General features: G+C 39.4%; 1 protein-coding gene and 1 long non-coding RNA gene across 4 annotated transcripts in view; one reads left to right on the forward strand and one right to left on the reverse strand.

Moving 5' to 3' along the window:
- LOC138166858 (uncharacterized) overlaps positions 1-12,061 on the reverse strand; it is a 62,604-nt gene extending 50,543 nt beyond the window's left edge. The window contains exon 1 of one of the 2 annotated variants that reach the window (XR_011169757.1): positions 11,447-12,061. This is a non-coding gene — a long non-coding RNA (uncharacterized lncRNA). Of the gene's footprint in view, positions 1-11,424 lie in introns of both variants that reach the window. The other variant, XR_011169758.1, reaches the window with a different exon arrangement.
- Positions 1-13,654, forward strand: part of HMGCS1 (3-hydroxy-3-methylglutaryl-CoA synthase 1) — a 161,043-nt gene that overhangs the window by 70,953 nt on the left and 76,436 nt on the right. The gene's annotated exons all lie outside the window — the stretch shown is intronic.

Genomic DNA, 13,654 nt, shown 5'->3' on the forward strand with positions numbered 1-13,654 from the left:
GAAGGACAGTGCTGTTGTTGCAGAGGTCCTGGAACCTTGCTGTTGGTTCAGAAGCCTTGAAGAAGGATTTTCTTGTTGTATGTTTACAGAAATCCAGGAAGAAGGTCCTGTTGATGTTTTCAGGGGTCCTGAGACTGTTCTGCAGGCAGAGAGTGAATTGATGAGGATACTGGCTATGTATCTTGTGGCTTTGTTAAATTTTGTCTCCTCAGGAACTGAGATTGCTGAGAACTTGCCTTGGGTCAAGATGAAGAAAAGACTAATCCTTGTGTATTGAATGCTGTGCTGATATTGTAACCTAGTTGTGACCTAGGGATGAATGGCCTTCTACTGGCTTTTGAGAAGGTGCTTGGTGTAAACTGTAATTCAGTTGAGATCCAGGGGTGGAGCACTTTGATTTTTGTGCTCTGTGATTGATCAAATGAATGTACTTGTTTATGATTGGAAACTATTCTCCATTTGAGAAGCAAGACTTTGTAACTGACTAAATGAATATACTGGCCAGGGGTGGGGTACTTTGACTCTGTACTTTGTGATTGAATTAAGATACTTTGTGATTGAATTGAGGACTTACTAAATTATTGAGTTACACATGGTGAATGCTGTATTTTGATTTTCTGGGAATGTTTTGCCTTAATTTGTCACTGAATAAATGGAGAGTTACTATGCTGGTATTCCAAACCTTGGAAGTTGCCTTTGCTTGGTGTTACAAATATGTATATAAGAAACAGCTGGGGCACCTAGGTGGCACAGTGAATAGAGCACTGGTCCTAGAGTCAGGAGGATCTGAGTTCAAATCCGACCTCAGACACTTAACACTTACTAGCCCTGTGACACTGGGCAAGTCACTTAACCCCAATTGCCCTGCCTTCCTGTAAAGCCAAGCACAAGCAGCATTTCAAGAATGCTACTGTGAACAGCTTTCAAGATTGTGATTACACAGTATAGTGAACACTCTATTTCATAACAAATCAGAGCAAAACATTCACAGAAATCAAGGTACAGCATTCACAATGTTACAACTTATCACAGAATGTAAAAATACAGCATTCAAACAACTTATCACTAAAATGGCCTCATAGTTCTCACCACAGTGGTCACAAAGTTTTCAACAAAGAACAATCATTTAGTAACTCAAGCATTCAATCATCCTTAAGGAGGTTTGCCTCCTCAAGGGACACAAAGTTCTCATGGGGCACACTAAGTTAACTCAATCAGTCACTTATTCAGCCATCAATCACTAAGTATAATCATTTAGTCAATCAGTCATTCAATCAACTCAATCATCAGAAAATACACAGACCCTCCACCCCTAGGTCACTGGTAAATTTACAATTTCTCAGTCAGTACACAGTATCCAAGTAAAGTCTTCTTTCACCTTGACTCAGGGTGATTTCTCAGATTCCCTGGATCCCCTTCCTTTATGGTCCCAGATCCTACCTGGATTCACCAAACTGTCACCTGGGTTCAAAGGCAGACAGCTTCCAGGTCCTTGTCTAGCTCTCTGTGTAGTTTCTGCTCCACATTGGAGCTCACAATGTCCAGTCCTTCTCAAATCCTTCACAGTCTCTGTTCCTGGGAAGACAAGGCTTAACAAAGCCACCAACAGGTTCATGCAAAATACCAGCATCACAGTTATGCTTCCTCAGTTTTTGGCAGCTCCAGCTGGCCCTTGGAAATCTTTAGCAGCCTCAGCAACTCCAGCTGGCCCTTGGAAATCCTCAACAGCCTCAGCAGCTGGCCCTCAGACTCAGCAGAAGTTCCAGATGGTTCCCAGAATCAAAATCACTCCATCCAGGTTTTCAAAATCAAAATCATTCTCTCCAGCCTGGGGGGGGGGGGGGTTCCTCTTCAGCCTCCTCTGCTACTCTTCAGCCTCTCCGATTCCACCTCCATGGAGCTTGCTCCAAGAAAATCTGACTCTCCTCTCTGGGGCTTTTCCTTATATACAGTATTGCCCCTCTGTGTTACATCAGCAAAAGGAGACAAGAGTTCATACCTTCTGTTTCTTTAACAGAGGCTTAATCTGAACCAGGTGCTAAGTACCTCTTAGTTTAGCAATACAAAAGGAACTTCAAATCTCATTACTGTTACACTCCTCCACCCCTCCAAAAAGCAAAAAAGAAACAGCAACAGTACTTCCCCAAGTAATTCTTTTTTTTTTTTTTAAGCAATTGGGGTTAAGTAACTTGCTCAAGGTTACACGGCCAGGTGTTTCTGGGTGGGTGCTAAGTGTCTGAGCCGGGGATTCGATCTCCAGGTCTTCTCAACACTAGAGCTGGTGCTCTTACTTGCTGTGCTACCTGGCCACCCCTCCCCAAGTAATTCTTAAAGAAGGTACTTAGCTGTGATGTCTCTCCCTTCTTTTCCTCTGCCATACTTTCACTTCTCTACTGAGAGAAGAAAAGGGTTTCATCAATTTTTTGCAGGTAAGACTGGTTATTGTATTAGTCTGAATTCTAATGTCTTTTGGCACTGTAACACATGACTTTTCTAAAATACTTTCACATATCTTCTTCTTATTATTGCTTTTTGGAGTGGGAAGGCAGGTCAACTGGGGTTAAGTAACTTGCCCAAGGCCATATGGCTAGTAAATGTTAAGTAAGTGTCTGAAGCCAAATTTGAACTCAGGTCCTCCTGACTCCAGGGCCAGTGCTCTATTTACTGTACCACCTAGCCACCCCTAAACAACAACTTTTCTACAATTTTCTGTCTTTTTGGAGGGGGGAAGGTAGGGCAGTTGGGGTTAAGTGACTTGCCCAATGTCACACAGCTAGTAAGTGTTAAGTGTCTGAGGTCAGATTTGAATTCAGGTCGTCCTGATTCCAGGGCTGGTATTCTATTCACTGTGCCAACTAGCTGCCCCATATCTTATTATCTTATTCCTTCCAGTATCCCTGCTGGGTAGTTTGGGCTACTATTTCTTGTCTACAGGAATTAGGAAATGAAATTACTGGGAGCTCTCAATGACTTATCCATGGTTATACAACAAGTTAGTGACAGAGGTAAAATCAGAACAGAGACCTCCTAACTCTCAGTTCAGGGCTCTTTCCACAAGACTATTTTACTTTTTGTTAAATGCACAAATTCCTTCCTAATTATGTGTTCCTAGGTGTTCTGATGTTGAAAGTAAAATCCCATCAAGTAAAAATAATAGCTTTACAAAATAAAACTTCTTTAATTTTTCTTCTGGTTCTCTCATATTTTTGATGAATTAATCAATAATAAGAATTTATTAAGTACCTACTATGTGCCAAGCACTGTACCAGGCACTGGGGATTATAAGAGAAAAGCAAAATGTTCTGTGCTTTCAAGGAATGTGGGAGACAACATACATAAACATACATCAAATATGTGAAAAGACTCTCAAAAATTCAAATGTATCTGCGATCTCATTCCCTCCAATGACCAAAACTTACCCATTTCTGCCCATCCTATACAACTCTTGCCCATGTTCTCCCATAAGTTCACGATAGGTGGTGCAGTAAATAGTGTGCTGGCCCTGGAGTCAGGAAAACCTGAGTTCATATACATACTCAGAAATGTACTAGCTGTATGATCCTGGGATGGTTACTTAACTTCACTCAACCTCAGTTACCTCTCCTGTAAAATAGAGATATAAAAGCACCTACCTCCCAGAGTTGTTGTGAGGCTCAAAAATAAATATTTGTAAAGTGTTGTTGCGGCAAGCACCCCAGTGTCCCCAGGGTCGCTGCCACCACAGGTTCTTGGATCTGCTTTGATAAAGTAAAGCAACTCAAAATGGGTTAACAAGCTTACTTTAATCCGTCAAATATGTATCATTTACCTAGTTCAGGGGAAAAAGGTCAGCACCCTGAACTTCAGAATACACAGACAGAATTATCAAGACAGAAACAGATCAAGTAGACAGTTTTCAAATTGTCCAACCATTACATCCATCCCCAATCAACATCTGGGTTTCAACATCTGGGTTTAGCCTAGGCGGGGCTCTCAACGACTTCCCAGAATCCAGATCAAATCACAGAACACTTCTCAAAGTGAGCCCCAAAACAAAGCTACACATCAGGGTTTATACAGCCTTCTCCTGGCTCAGAGAAGTAACAACCTTATTGACTCACTGGCCAATCAAGAAGTATCTACTGAAAAACAAGCCTCCCACCCCAGGCTCCAGGTGAACTTTAGCCTAGGGGCAGGAAAGATCTTAAAAATTTACATTCCCATTACAAGTGCTTAGCATATAGTAGGTACTTAAGAAATATTTGTTTCCTTCTCCCCTCCCTCTCCTCTTTCCTTCCCTTCCTCCTTCCTTCCTTCTTTCCTTCTTCTCCTTCCGTCCTTCCTTTCTGATGTTTAGAGCTCATTTGTGGAAAACTCTATTTACCTGCTTGTAATGCCATGTACAAGCAGCTTTCCAGAAGAATGCTACTGTGAACAGCTTTTAAGGTTCTGATCACACAGTATAGTGATCACTCTATTCCATAACAAATCAAAGCAAACCTTTCACAGAAAATCAAGGTATAGCATTCACAATATTACAACTTATCACAGAAAATCACAATATAATAATCACAACATAGTCTCAAAGTACAATAGTCAAAGTCTTCCACTCATGGGGCAACTAAGTTAACTCAATCAGTCACTTATCAGTAAAGTCTTCCACTCTTGCGCAAAGTCTTGATTAACTCAATCAGTCACTTGTTCATCAATCAATTACTAAGTATACACAAACCCTCTACCCCTTAGGTCACTAGTAAACTATAATTCCATAATTACTCAGTACCCAAGGAGAGGTCTTTTCATCTTGACTTGGATCCTGTTCTTAGAGTCCCTGGATCCCCTTCCATGGTCCCAGATTCTACCTGGATTCACCAGACTGTCACCTGGGTTCAATAGCAGACAACTCCCAGTTCCTTGACCAGCTCTCTGGGCAGGTCCTGATCCACAATGAAGTTCACAGGGTCTGGTCCAAGTCAGATCCTTCACCATTTCTGCTCCAGCGAATTCAAGGCTCAACCAAGCCACAAACAAAGTCTCAGCATCCCAGTCATGCTTCCTCAGGCTCCAGGATTTGGGCTCCTGTTCAGAGGAAGCTCCACCACCACAAGTTCTATTATATTATCATCACACTGCTATGTCTTATCCTTGTCATATAACTAGCCCATCTTCCTCTTATTCATATAATTCCTTGATGACAACTTTCTACACTTGTTCTTCAGAGTTTCTCACTGGTAATATATTGCAGCAGACTGATCATACCCACCAAGTACCTCTACATTGCTCTCTGTGTGATATGCATTTTAATTCTTCAGAGGTATTTGTATTCTCTGTTTTGCTGTCATATACAAGTGCTGGTAGAATGTTAGAGAAGTAGAATTTTGATGAGAAATTTGGGGTTAATAAAAGATATTTGCTATTTCCTGAAGGCAATCTAGTTTGTTTTCTTCCTTTTCAATTTTGGGCCCAACTTATTGTCTAGCTATACTGTCAAATACATAATCTGATAAACGAGTTCTACAAGGTGTCCATTCCAAATGCATGATGACAGGACTTTCTGCCAAGATGGCTGCCTGAAGGAAGAGGCCAACTGCCCAGGTCCCACATACCTACTTTGGCAAAATCCTGAAGTTCCCACCAGACTGAATGAATAATGATTTAAAAAAATACAATGAGAAGCTATAGCATTTCTTCCATTCCAGAGCTGCACAAAATGTCATCCAGAAGCCCAAAGCCAAAGGGAAAATGGGCCTCCAAGCAAAACCAGTGCCAGCATAGTATATAGCCTCGTAGCACCACTAGAGATGAGCCAGGGACATTGTTTAGGACAGGGACATAGGAAATCTCCAAGACTGTGCCCAAAGACAGCAAGAGCAGAAGGTTCTACATTGGCTCTCTGGGCCCTCTCGGGCATTTCAGGCAGGAGAGTCCTTGGGGCCTCTGTCTTGGGCCTGCACTGTCCTGGTAGGTATGCTGTAACACCATCCTGACTATTAGGTGCTACCCCATGCCACTCCCTGGGGCTTCCAATGTCTCCACAGTGGGTCGTTCTGAGCCCATCTGAGCTTTCTACTTCATCAATTAGCTGCCTCAATCTTAAGTCTTCAAAGGAAAACAAGGAATTTAAATAAGGGAGTGGACTGATGTTATTCTGAGGGATAGAAGAGGGGGAACATAGAAAAGTAAATGGAATACAGTAGTGTAGAAATAGGAAGAAGAGAGCAAAACTTGCTATTTTTCGTAATTGGATGTATAAAACAAGAATATACAAACATAGGGAAGAGGTGAGGGGAATGCACTTCAGATGAATTTCACTCCTATTTCAGACAAAAAAAGTTGAACACATATATACATCCACTCACATGTACACAATGAGTTTGGTGGAGAAATACATAAAATTCAACAGGGAAACAAGCAGGGAAAGAGAGAGAGTGGGTGGGTGGGTAGGGAAAGATGAAGGTTAATACAAATTGTTAATAATATTTTTTTTAAGTATTTGATGGTAGAGCAAATTTGATAGTAGCCTTCAGCATTCTCTTCTAACAGGAAGTCTCATATAAATATCAATTTTATATGAGTCCTTGATTAATGCAAATACATAGATATTTTTCTCAGTGACCTCTAATTATTAATGTCAAGGAAGCATATAAGCATAGAACTATATATTTGCCAGAGGTGTTTGCCCAATAATGAAGGATGTCTTGCACTAGGTCCAAATGGAAGAGAGTTACCTGAGAGATTTATCTCTGTTGTGCTCATTAAATCAAATTCCAGAATATCATAAGGCTCCCCACTGAGATCCATGATTACTAAAAAGATCAGCCTTATCACTCATACAGGAAAATAATTTAGATTTCATCTATGAAACATGTCCATTCTCCATACTGTGGTACACAGTTGGACAGTCACTGCAGTCAGTGAGTACATCTACATTACATTTCTATAGATGTATATTTATCCACTAGATTAATATCAATGTCTATACATATATACACATATCTATTTATCTATCTATTTGGAAGACGTATTACTATTGGACAATGAATTGTGCCTAGAACGAAATAAATGGAAGAGAACAGGATGGATTGCATTTGGGAAAATTCCCACCATTCAACAATCTCCAGCTGCTTCCCAGAACAAAAGACATCTTTTTAATACAGATAATTTCTTGTTGGTTCAGTGTGGTAGCAAATCTTGGAATACCATACTCTCCAAAGAACCAAAGTTGTAAGTCATAATAAAGGCAATGGAGAGATGTATGGTGAATGCCAGTAGAGTACAGCATTTTTCCAATGGTGACCACTGTACAAGAACTGACTTAGTGTATATTACAGAGAAAATGTGTGATTGGAAAAGGAGCTGTGCTGGTTAAATGGTGAGGGTAAAGAATAATACGTGAATGGCTTGAGGGTTGGACTGATACCCCACCTATGTTTAAAGATAAAGAGGAAGGCCCTAGCATGGAGGATATAATAACCCGAATGCTACTCAGGGGTACCTCTAGCACCTGAGGGGTGCAGTGGCTGATTTCCGGGGACCAGATTTCTTAGTATGGGTTGAAAGAGTAAGAGAGTCTATAGAAGCCACTAAGGTACCTGAGTATCTCAACTTTCTTCTTCACTTTCACCTTCTTCTCTTCCTCCAACTCCTTCCCCCCAATATGGAGTAAGACCCTATAATCATAGTGTCAACATTGATCACACTGAAAAATCCACCTCTCAAATACAGAGGAGTTCTGGTTGAGTCAGAACAAAATTATTTATTAAAAGGGAAAGATATTAAGCATGTGTGCTGAGGCAACCAGGTATTTAGCCCCCAGCCTAGGAGAATAACGGGGCAATTTATGCTTGAAAACCACAAAAAGGAGTTTTGGCAGTGGGTTATGATGGAGAATGGACAGTCCTTTCCAGGAACAGGTGGGCCACAGAAGCAGAATGTTTTGCAGCAATAGTTGACAAGACTGGTTTAAGCTGTTTTGAGGTGCACAGTTCAGCAAGGTAAGCCAGTGAACATTAGCAAAGGCATCTGGGACTGAGCAAGACTTTTGGCTCACTGCAGGCTCCCAATTGGCTTCTTTCAGCAAACAGACTCACTTTGTGTCTACTACATCTGTATAGTAAGGAAAATCATGGAAAAGAGACCTGTTAATCTCAGAAGTGTTTTTACAATAGTTCTAAAAAAATTACACTTAACTGGTTTAATTCAAGTTGTTCCCAATGATCTCTCTCTCTCTTATTCCTTACTTATTCGTCCTCCTAATATCTATAAGCTATATATAATATAATAATATCATTATAAATAATATATAAGCTAATATCTATATCTATAAGCTAGCTATTTGCTTAATTGCAAAAGGCCTATGAGGCAGAAAGCTAATTCCCCTCCCCCAAGAATAGCAAAAACAGTAAATACTCCCCCAGTATCCTGTCTTATTTTTTTTTAAAGCAATTGGGGTTAAGTAACTTGCTCAAGGTTACATGGTCAGGTGTTTCTGGGTGGGTGCTAAGTGTCTGAGCCCAGATTTGATCTGCAGGTCATCCTGACACTGGAGCTGGTGCTCTTACTTGCTGTGCTGCCTGGCCACCCCTATCCTGTCTTATTAATTCCACAAAGCTGTTGGTTTAGTTAGTTTTGAGCACTAGAGCCCATGTACTAGATAGTTTTAGACAGAAGATTTGTATTAGGAAAAATCAGAAATGGTCATTTTAAGAGCTGATTGCAAAGTGCTGGTGAGACATGATCTCATTTGATCTTTGAAACATCACTGAGGTACAGAACAAACTATTACTGTTACCTTTGTGGAAGCATATTAAAAACTTTGTTTTTAGATCAACTGAAAATATTAATGTTTTCTCCATCCTAAACTCCTTTCCAGATTTTTCCCTATAAGAAAGTGTGTAACAGGTCAAACTCAGGAACAGAAACTACCCTCCTCCCCACCCAACCCTACCTGCCACCCTTTCTTGGGAAAATGTTGATTAAAGGTGTAGTTAACCAAGCTTGGAACAAGAAATACCTCTTGTCTCTTTGAGATTACTGTCTTCCCCATCCCCTGAAGGAACTGATGTTCTGATCCCAGGTATTGGCAGGACCCACTTTGTTTTCCAATTCAGAACAGTACACAGAGGGAAAGTCCCTATGACTCTTGAAGGGAACGGTCCACCAAAGGAGCTGAGTAGTTTAGGACATTTAGACTATTATTCTATTAAACCTAGGACTTCTAACCTGGGATCTGTGAACTTAGTCTTTAAAAAATTCATGGATAACTCAATGCAATTAGTTTCCTTTAGACTCCCAGTGTTTTATTTTATGCATTTAAAAACATTATTCCAATAAAAGGGTTCATCAGCTTCACCAGACTACCAAAGGGCTCTGTGCCACAAAAAAAGTTAAGAACCCCTTTCTTAGATGAAATAGAATGATTTTAGTTTGGTTGGTTTTTTTGCTCTTTGGAGGGCAACTGGGGTTAAGTGACTTGCCCAAAGTCACATGGATAGTAAGTGTGTCAAGTGTCTGAGGTCAAATTTGAACTCAGGTCTTCCCGACTCCTGACTGCAGCGCCATCTAGCCACCTCAGAATGATTTTTTAACATACTGTAACCTTCCTTCAAGATTCTAATGTTAACTTCAAATTGTCTTTGTATTAGAGAAATTTCTGAAGGTATAGAAGAAGGTAGGTATGGGGAACGAGGTCTGTGTAGACATTTCTCTTTGCCACTTAGAAATGCTTAGATGTCAGTCAGTCACTAAGCATTTATTAAGATGGTGCAGTGGCTAGAGCACCAGACCTGGAGTCAGGAAGATCGGTGTTCAGATCTGGTCTCAGATATTCACTACTATATGATCCTGGGCAAGTAACTTAACCCCTATTTGCTTCAGTTTCTCATCTGTAAAATAGGGACACACTGGAGAAGGAAATGGCAAAACATTCCAGTATCTTTGCCAGGAAAACTACAAATGGGTTCACATAGAGTCAGACATGGCTAAACAACAAGAGAAAAAATTCTTAAAAATTCATACACGGTAGATATATAGTTTTATATACAATCTTCTTTTCTCATCCTTCTTCATATATGGAAATGTCCTTCTTTGTTGATAGCTATCAAGTAACATCTTCCAAACTTAATTATTTCTGTCAAAGGTACCACTATATTTCCAGTCGTCCAGGTGTGTAACCTCAACATTATATTGGACTCTTCACTGTCCCTTACCTCATATATCTAATCAGTTGCAAATCTTCTTTCTCTCTTCATAACATCTCTCACATCTACTTCTTGCTCTCCACCCACATAGTTACAAGCTTAGTTCAGGTCCTCATCACCTCTCACCTAGACTATATGACAGCCTTCTTAATGATCTCCCTGTCTGAAGACTCTCAGTAGTGCAGTTCATCCTACAGACAGCTAGCAAAGTAATTTTCCTTAACACAGATCTTAACATGTGATTCCCCTACTCAAATCAATTCCAATGGTTTCCCACTGCCTCTAGAATACTCCTTTGTTTAGCTTCTAAAGCTCATCACAACCTGGCCCCAACCTGTCTTTCCAGTCTAACTGAACATCACTCCTACTCTTGAAATATGCAATGCAGTCAAATTGACCTTCTCTCTGTCCCTCACATATACTGCTCCATCTTCCATTTCTGTGTCTTTGGGATAGCCATCCTCCATGCCTGGAATACACTCCCTCCTTACCTCTAACCCACTGAGTCTATCTATTTCTTTAACATGCAGCTCAGATACCATCTTCTATAAGAAGCCTTTCCTGATCCTCCCAACTGTGAATGCTGTCTTTCTCAAAATATCTTTTATTCAACGACTTTGCAGATATTTTATACTTATTCACTTTACATTTTTGCTGCATATATTTACATATGAACTTGTCTACCCCACTAGGATATAAGTTCCTTATGAGCAGGAATTGTTTCATTCTTTGTTCCTATTTCCAGGACCTAGTATGGTATCTGTCCCATAATAAGTACTTGATAAATACTTGCTGATTGACTAAAGTTCATAATTTAAAATTATTTTTATAAAGTATATATTAAACTTAACTAAGTAGGAACCAAATTGCTGTCTGTGTCCCTTTCTCATTTTTTGTTTTCTTTTATGTATTAAAAAAACTTTTAAAATGTATTGAAAACTTAGTAAAAATCAAGAAACATAAAAATGTCTATATATGAAGAACAGAAAGAATTGTTTATGAAGCCATAAATCTCTTTTATGTGCAGTTTGTTTTTCTTTTAAAGTATCCAATAAATTTGTTGTGGCAATACACACTCAACCCTGATTGGGTTTCTTCTTCATTCTTCTCTCTTTTGTTTATTTTTTAAAAATGTTTATTGCTGTTTTTTTCTTTCTTTTTTCATCTCTATCACTATCCACTGATTTGTCCTTCCATGTAATAAATGAGTATAGTCAAGCAAAACAAATGAACACATTGCCCATACCTCAAGATGCCTCATTTCATACCTGCAGTCCTTCACTCCTCTGCCAAGAGGTGGGAGGCATGCTTCACCCTCAGGCTTCTGAAGCTATCATTAGTCATATTGTTGATTGGAGCTTTGAAGCCTTTCAAGGCAGGATCCTTTATGTTATTGTGGTCATCTAGTAAATTGTTCTCCTGGTCCCTGCTCTGCATAATCTGCTTTAGTTTATCCCCAGTAACAACTGGAATTTTCATCTTTGCTGATCTGGTGGCTGTGAGGTGGAACCCCAAAATTGTTTAAATCAGCATTTCTCTTATTTTTTATATTCATATATTTTATGATTCTCTTCTATTGATTTTTTCCCTAAGATTGATAGCTTGACTTTCTTCATCTGATCATGTCCAGTTCATATCCTTGACTTGCTCTTTCCTAACCACATGGAATTCTTTTCATATCTTCCTTCTCACTTGGCTTTCTGGAGGTAAATGAGGAAGGAATAAGCTATCAGCCTTGTATGGAAGAGTCAGCCCCATCTGTAAAACTTGGATTTTGTAAAATTTAATTTATTATTTTATTTTTCCTAATTATATGTAAAAACAATTTTTAACATTCATTTAAAACAACTTTTAAGTTCCACATTCTCTCTCCTTCTCTCCCCTGCCCCTCCCATTAAGAAGGCAAGCAATTTTATATAGGTTATACATGCACAGTCATGCAAAGTCCATGTTAGTCATGTTGTGAAAGAAAATACAGCCAACAACAAAAAAAGAAAAAAAAAATCCGTAACCAGCCTCCATTAGTTCTTTCTCTGGAAACAGATAGCATTTTTCATCATATGTCCTTCAGAATTATCTTAGATCACATAAACCTTATAAAAGTTCATACTACCACCCAATCCAAATCTTAGTAGCTTTTGTCTACACACTCCCTGGTCATTCCCCTTCCTTTCTTAATGAGTTGGATACCTGGTTCACAATTTTTCCCCTCCCCAACTCTTGCTCTCATACTAGGGAATTTCAATATACATAATGATTCTCCTTCAAATACCTGCAAATACTCAATTTCTCAACCTACTCACCTCCCATGAGCTACTTCTCCGACCCACCTCAACCACACACAAAGATCTTACCATCACCCACAAATGGAACACCTCTATGTTCAAGGATTCTGAAATCACTTTAACAAAATATTGGTTTTTCTCCACTTCCTCTGCCCACTCTACTCTTCATTTGCACTATGACCTCTAATCCCTTGACTCTTAAATTCTCTCCCAGACCATATTCCTTTCTTTAACCACTCTCTCCTCTTCTCCCCACACTGACTCTTTGATGAACTACTCCAGCTCTGTACTGTCTTCCTCTCTTGAATCCCTTTCCCCCTTTTCATATTGCTGATTACACCCAGTCAAGGCTTAGCCTTGGTTCACCCCCACAATTTGTCACTTTTGCTCCTCTATAGGTACTGCTGAACAAAACTGGAGAAATCATGAAACCCTTCTGACTGGGTCCACTACAAACTTATTTTATATGACCTCAATTGGGTTTTCACTGCTACTAGGCAATCCTACTATGCCTCTCTTACCCATTCACTATACCATTCTTCACAGCAGCTCTTCTAAATCTTTTCATTCCTCTTCATGGCTTCCCTTCCCCCTACTCTGCATACAGATCCCATCAGTTCTTTTTCTGGATGATAGCATTTTCTATAATTGGTCTTTGGGGATTGTCTTGGTCATTGAATTACTGAGAATAGCAAATAATGAGGTGATGCACAGTTGTTCATTGTACAATAATGCTGTTACTATGTATGTTACTATGTTTTCCTGGTTCTGCTCACTTCACTCTGCATCAGTTCATGTAAGTGTCTCTGGGTTTTTCTGAAATCATCCTGCTTGGCATTTTTTAAAAAAATTATTAATTTATTTTTCATTTTCAACAATCATTTCCCTAAGTTTTAAATTTTATCTACTTCCCTTCCCCCTCCCCAAGACAGCATGCAACACAATATAGGCTCTACATATACATTTCTGTTAAACATATTTTCACATTAGTCATGTTGTATAGAAGAATTAGAACAAATGGGAGGAGCCACAAGAAAGAAAAAATAAAACAAACAAAAAAGAGAACAAATAGTATGCTTTGATCTGCATTCAGACTCCATAGCTCTTTCTCTGGATGTGGATGGCATTTTCCATCATGAGTTCTTATGGAATTGTTGTGGGTCTCTTGCATTGCTGAAAAGATCTAAGGTT

The sequence above is a fragment of the Petaurus breviceps genome, unplaced genomic scaffold (genome assembly GCF_028583685.1).
Source record: "Petaurus breviceps papuanus isolate PSGF00001 unplaced genomic scaffold, PetGlider_PUasm1.0 226, whole genome shotgun sequence".
Taxonomy (NCBI): Eukaryota; Metazoa; Chordata; class Mammalia; order Diprotodontia; family Petauridae; genus Petaurus; species Petaurus breviceps.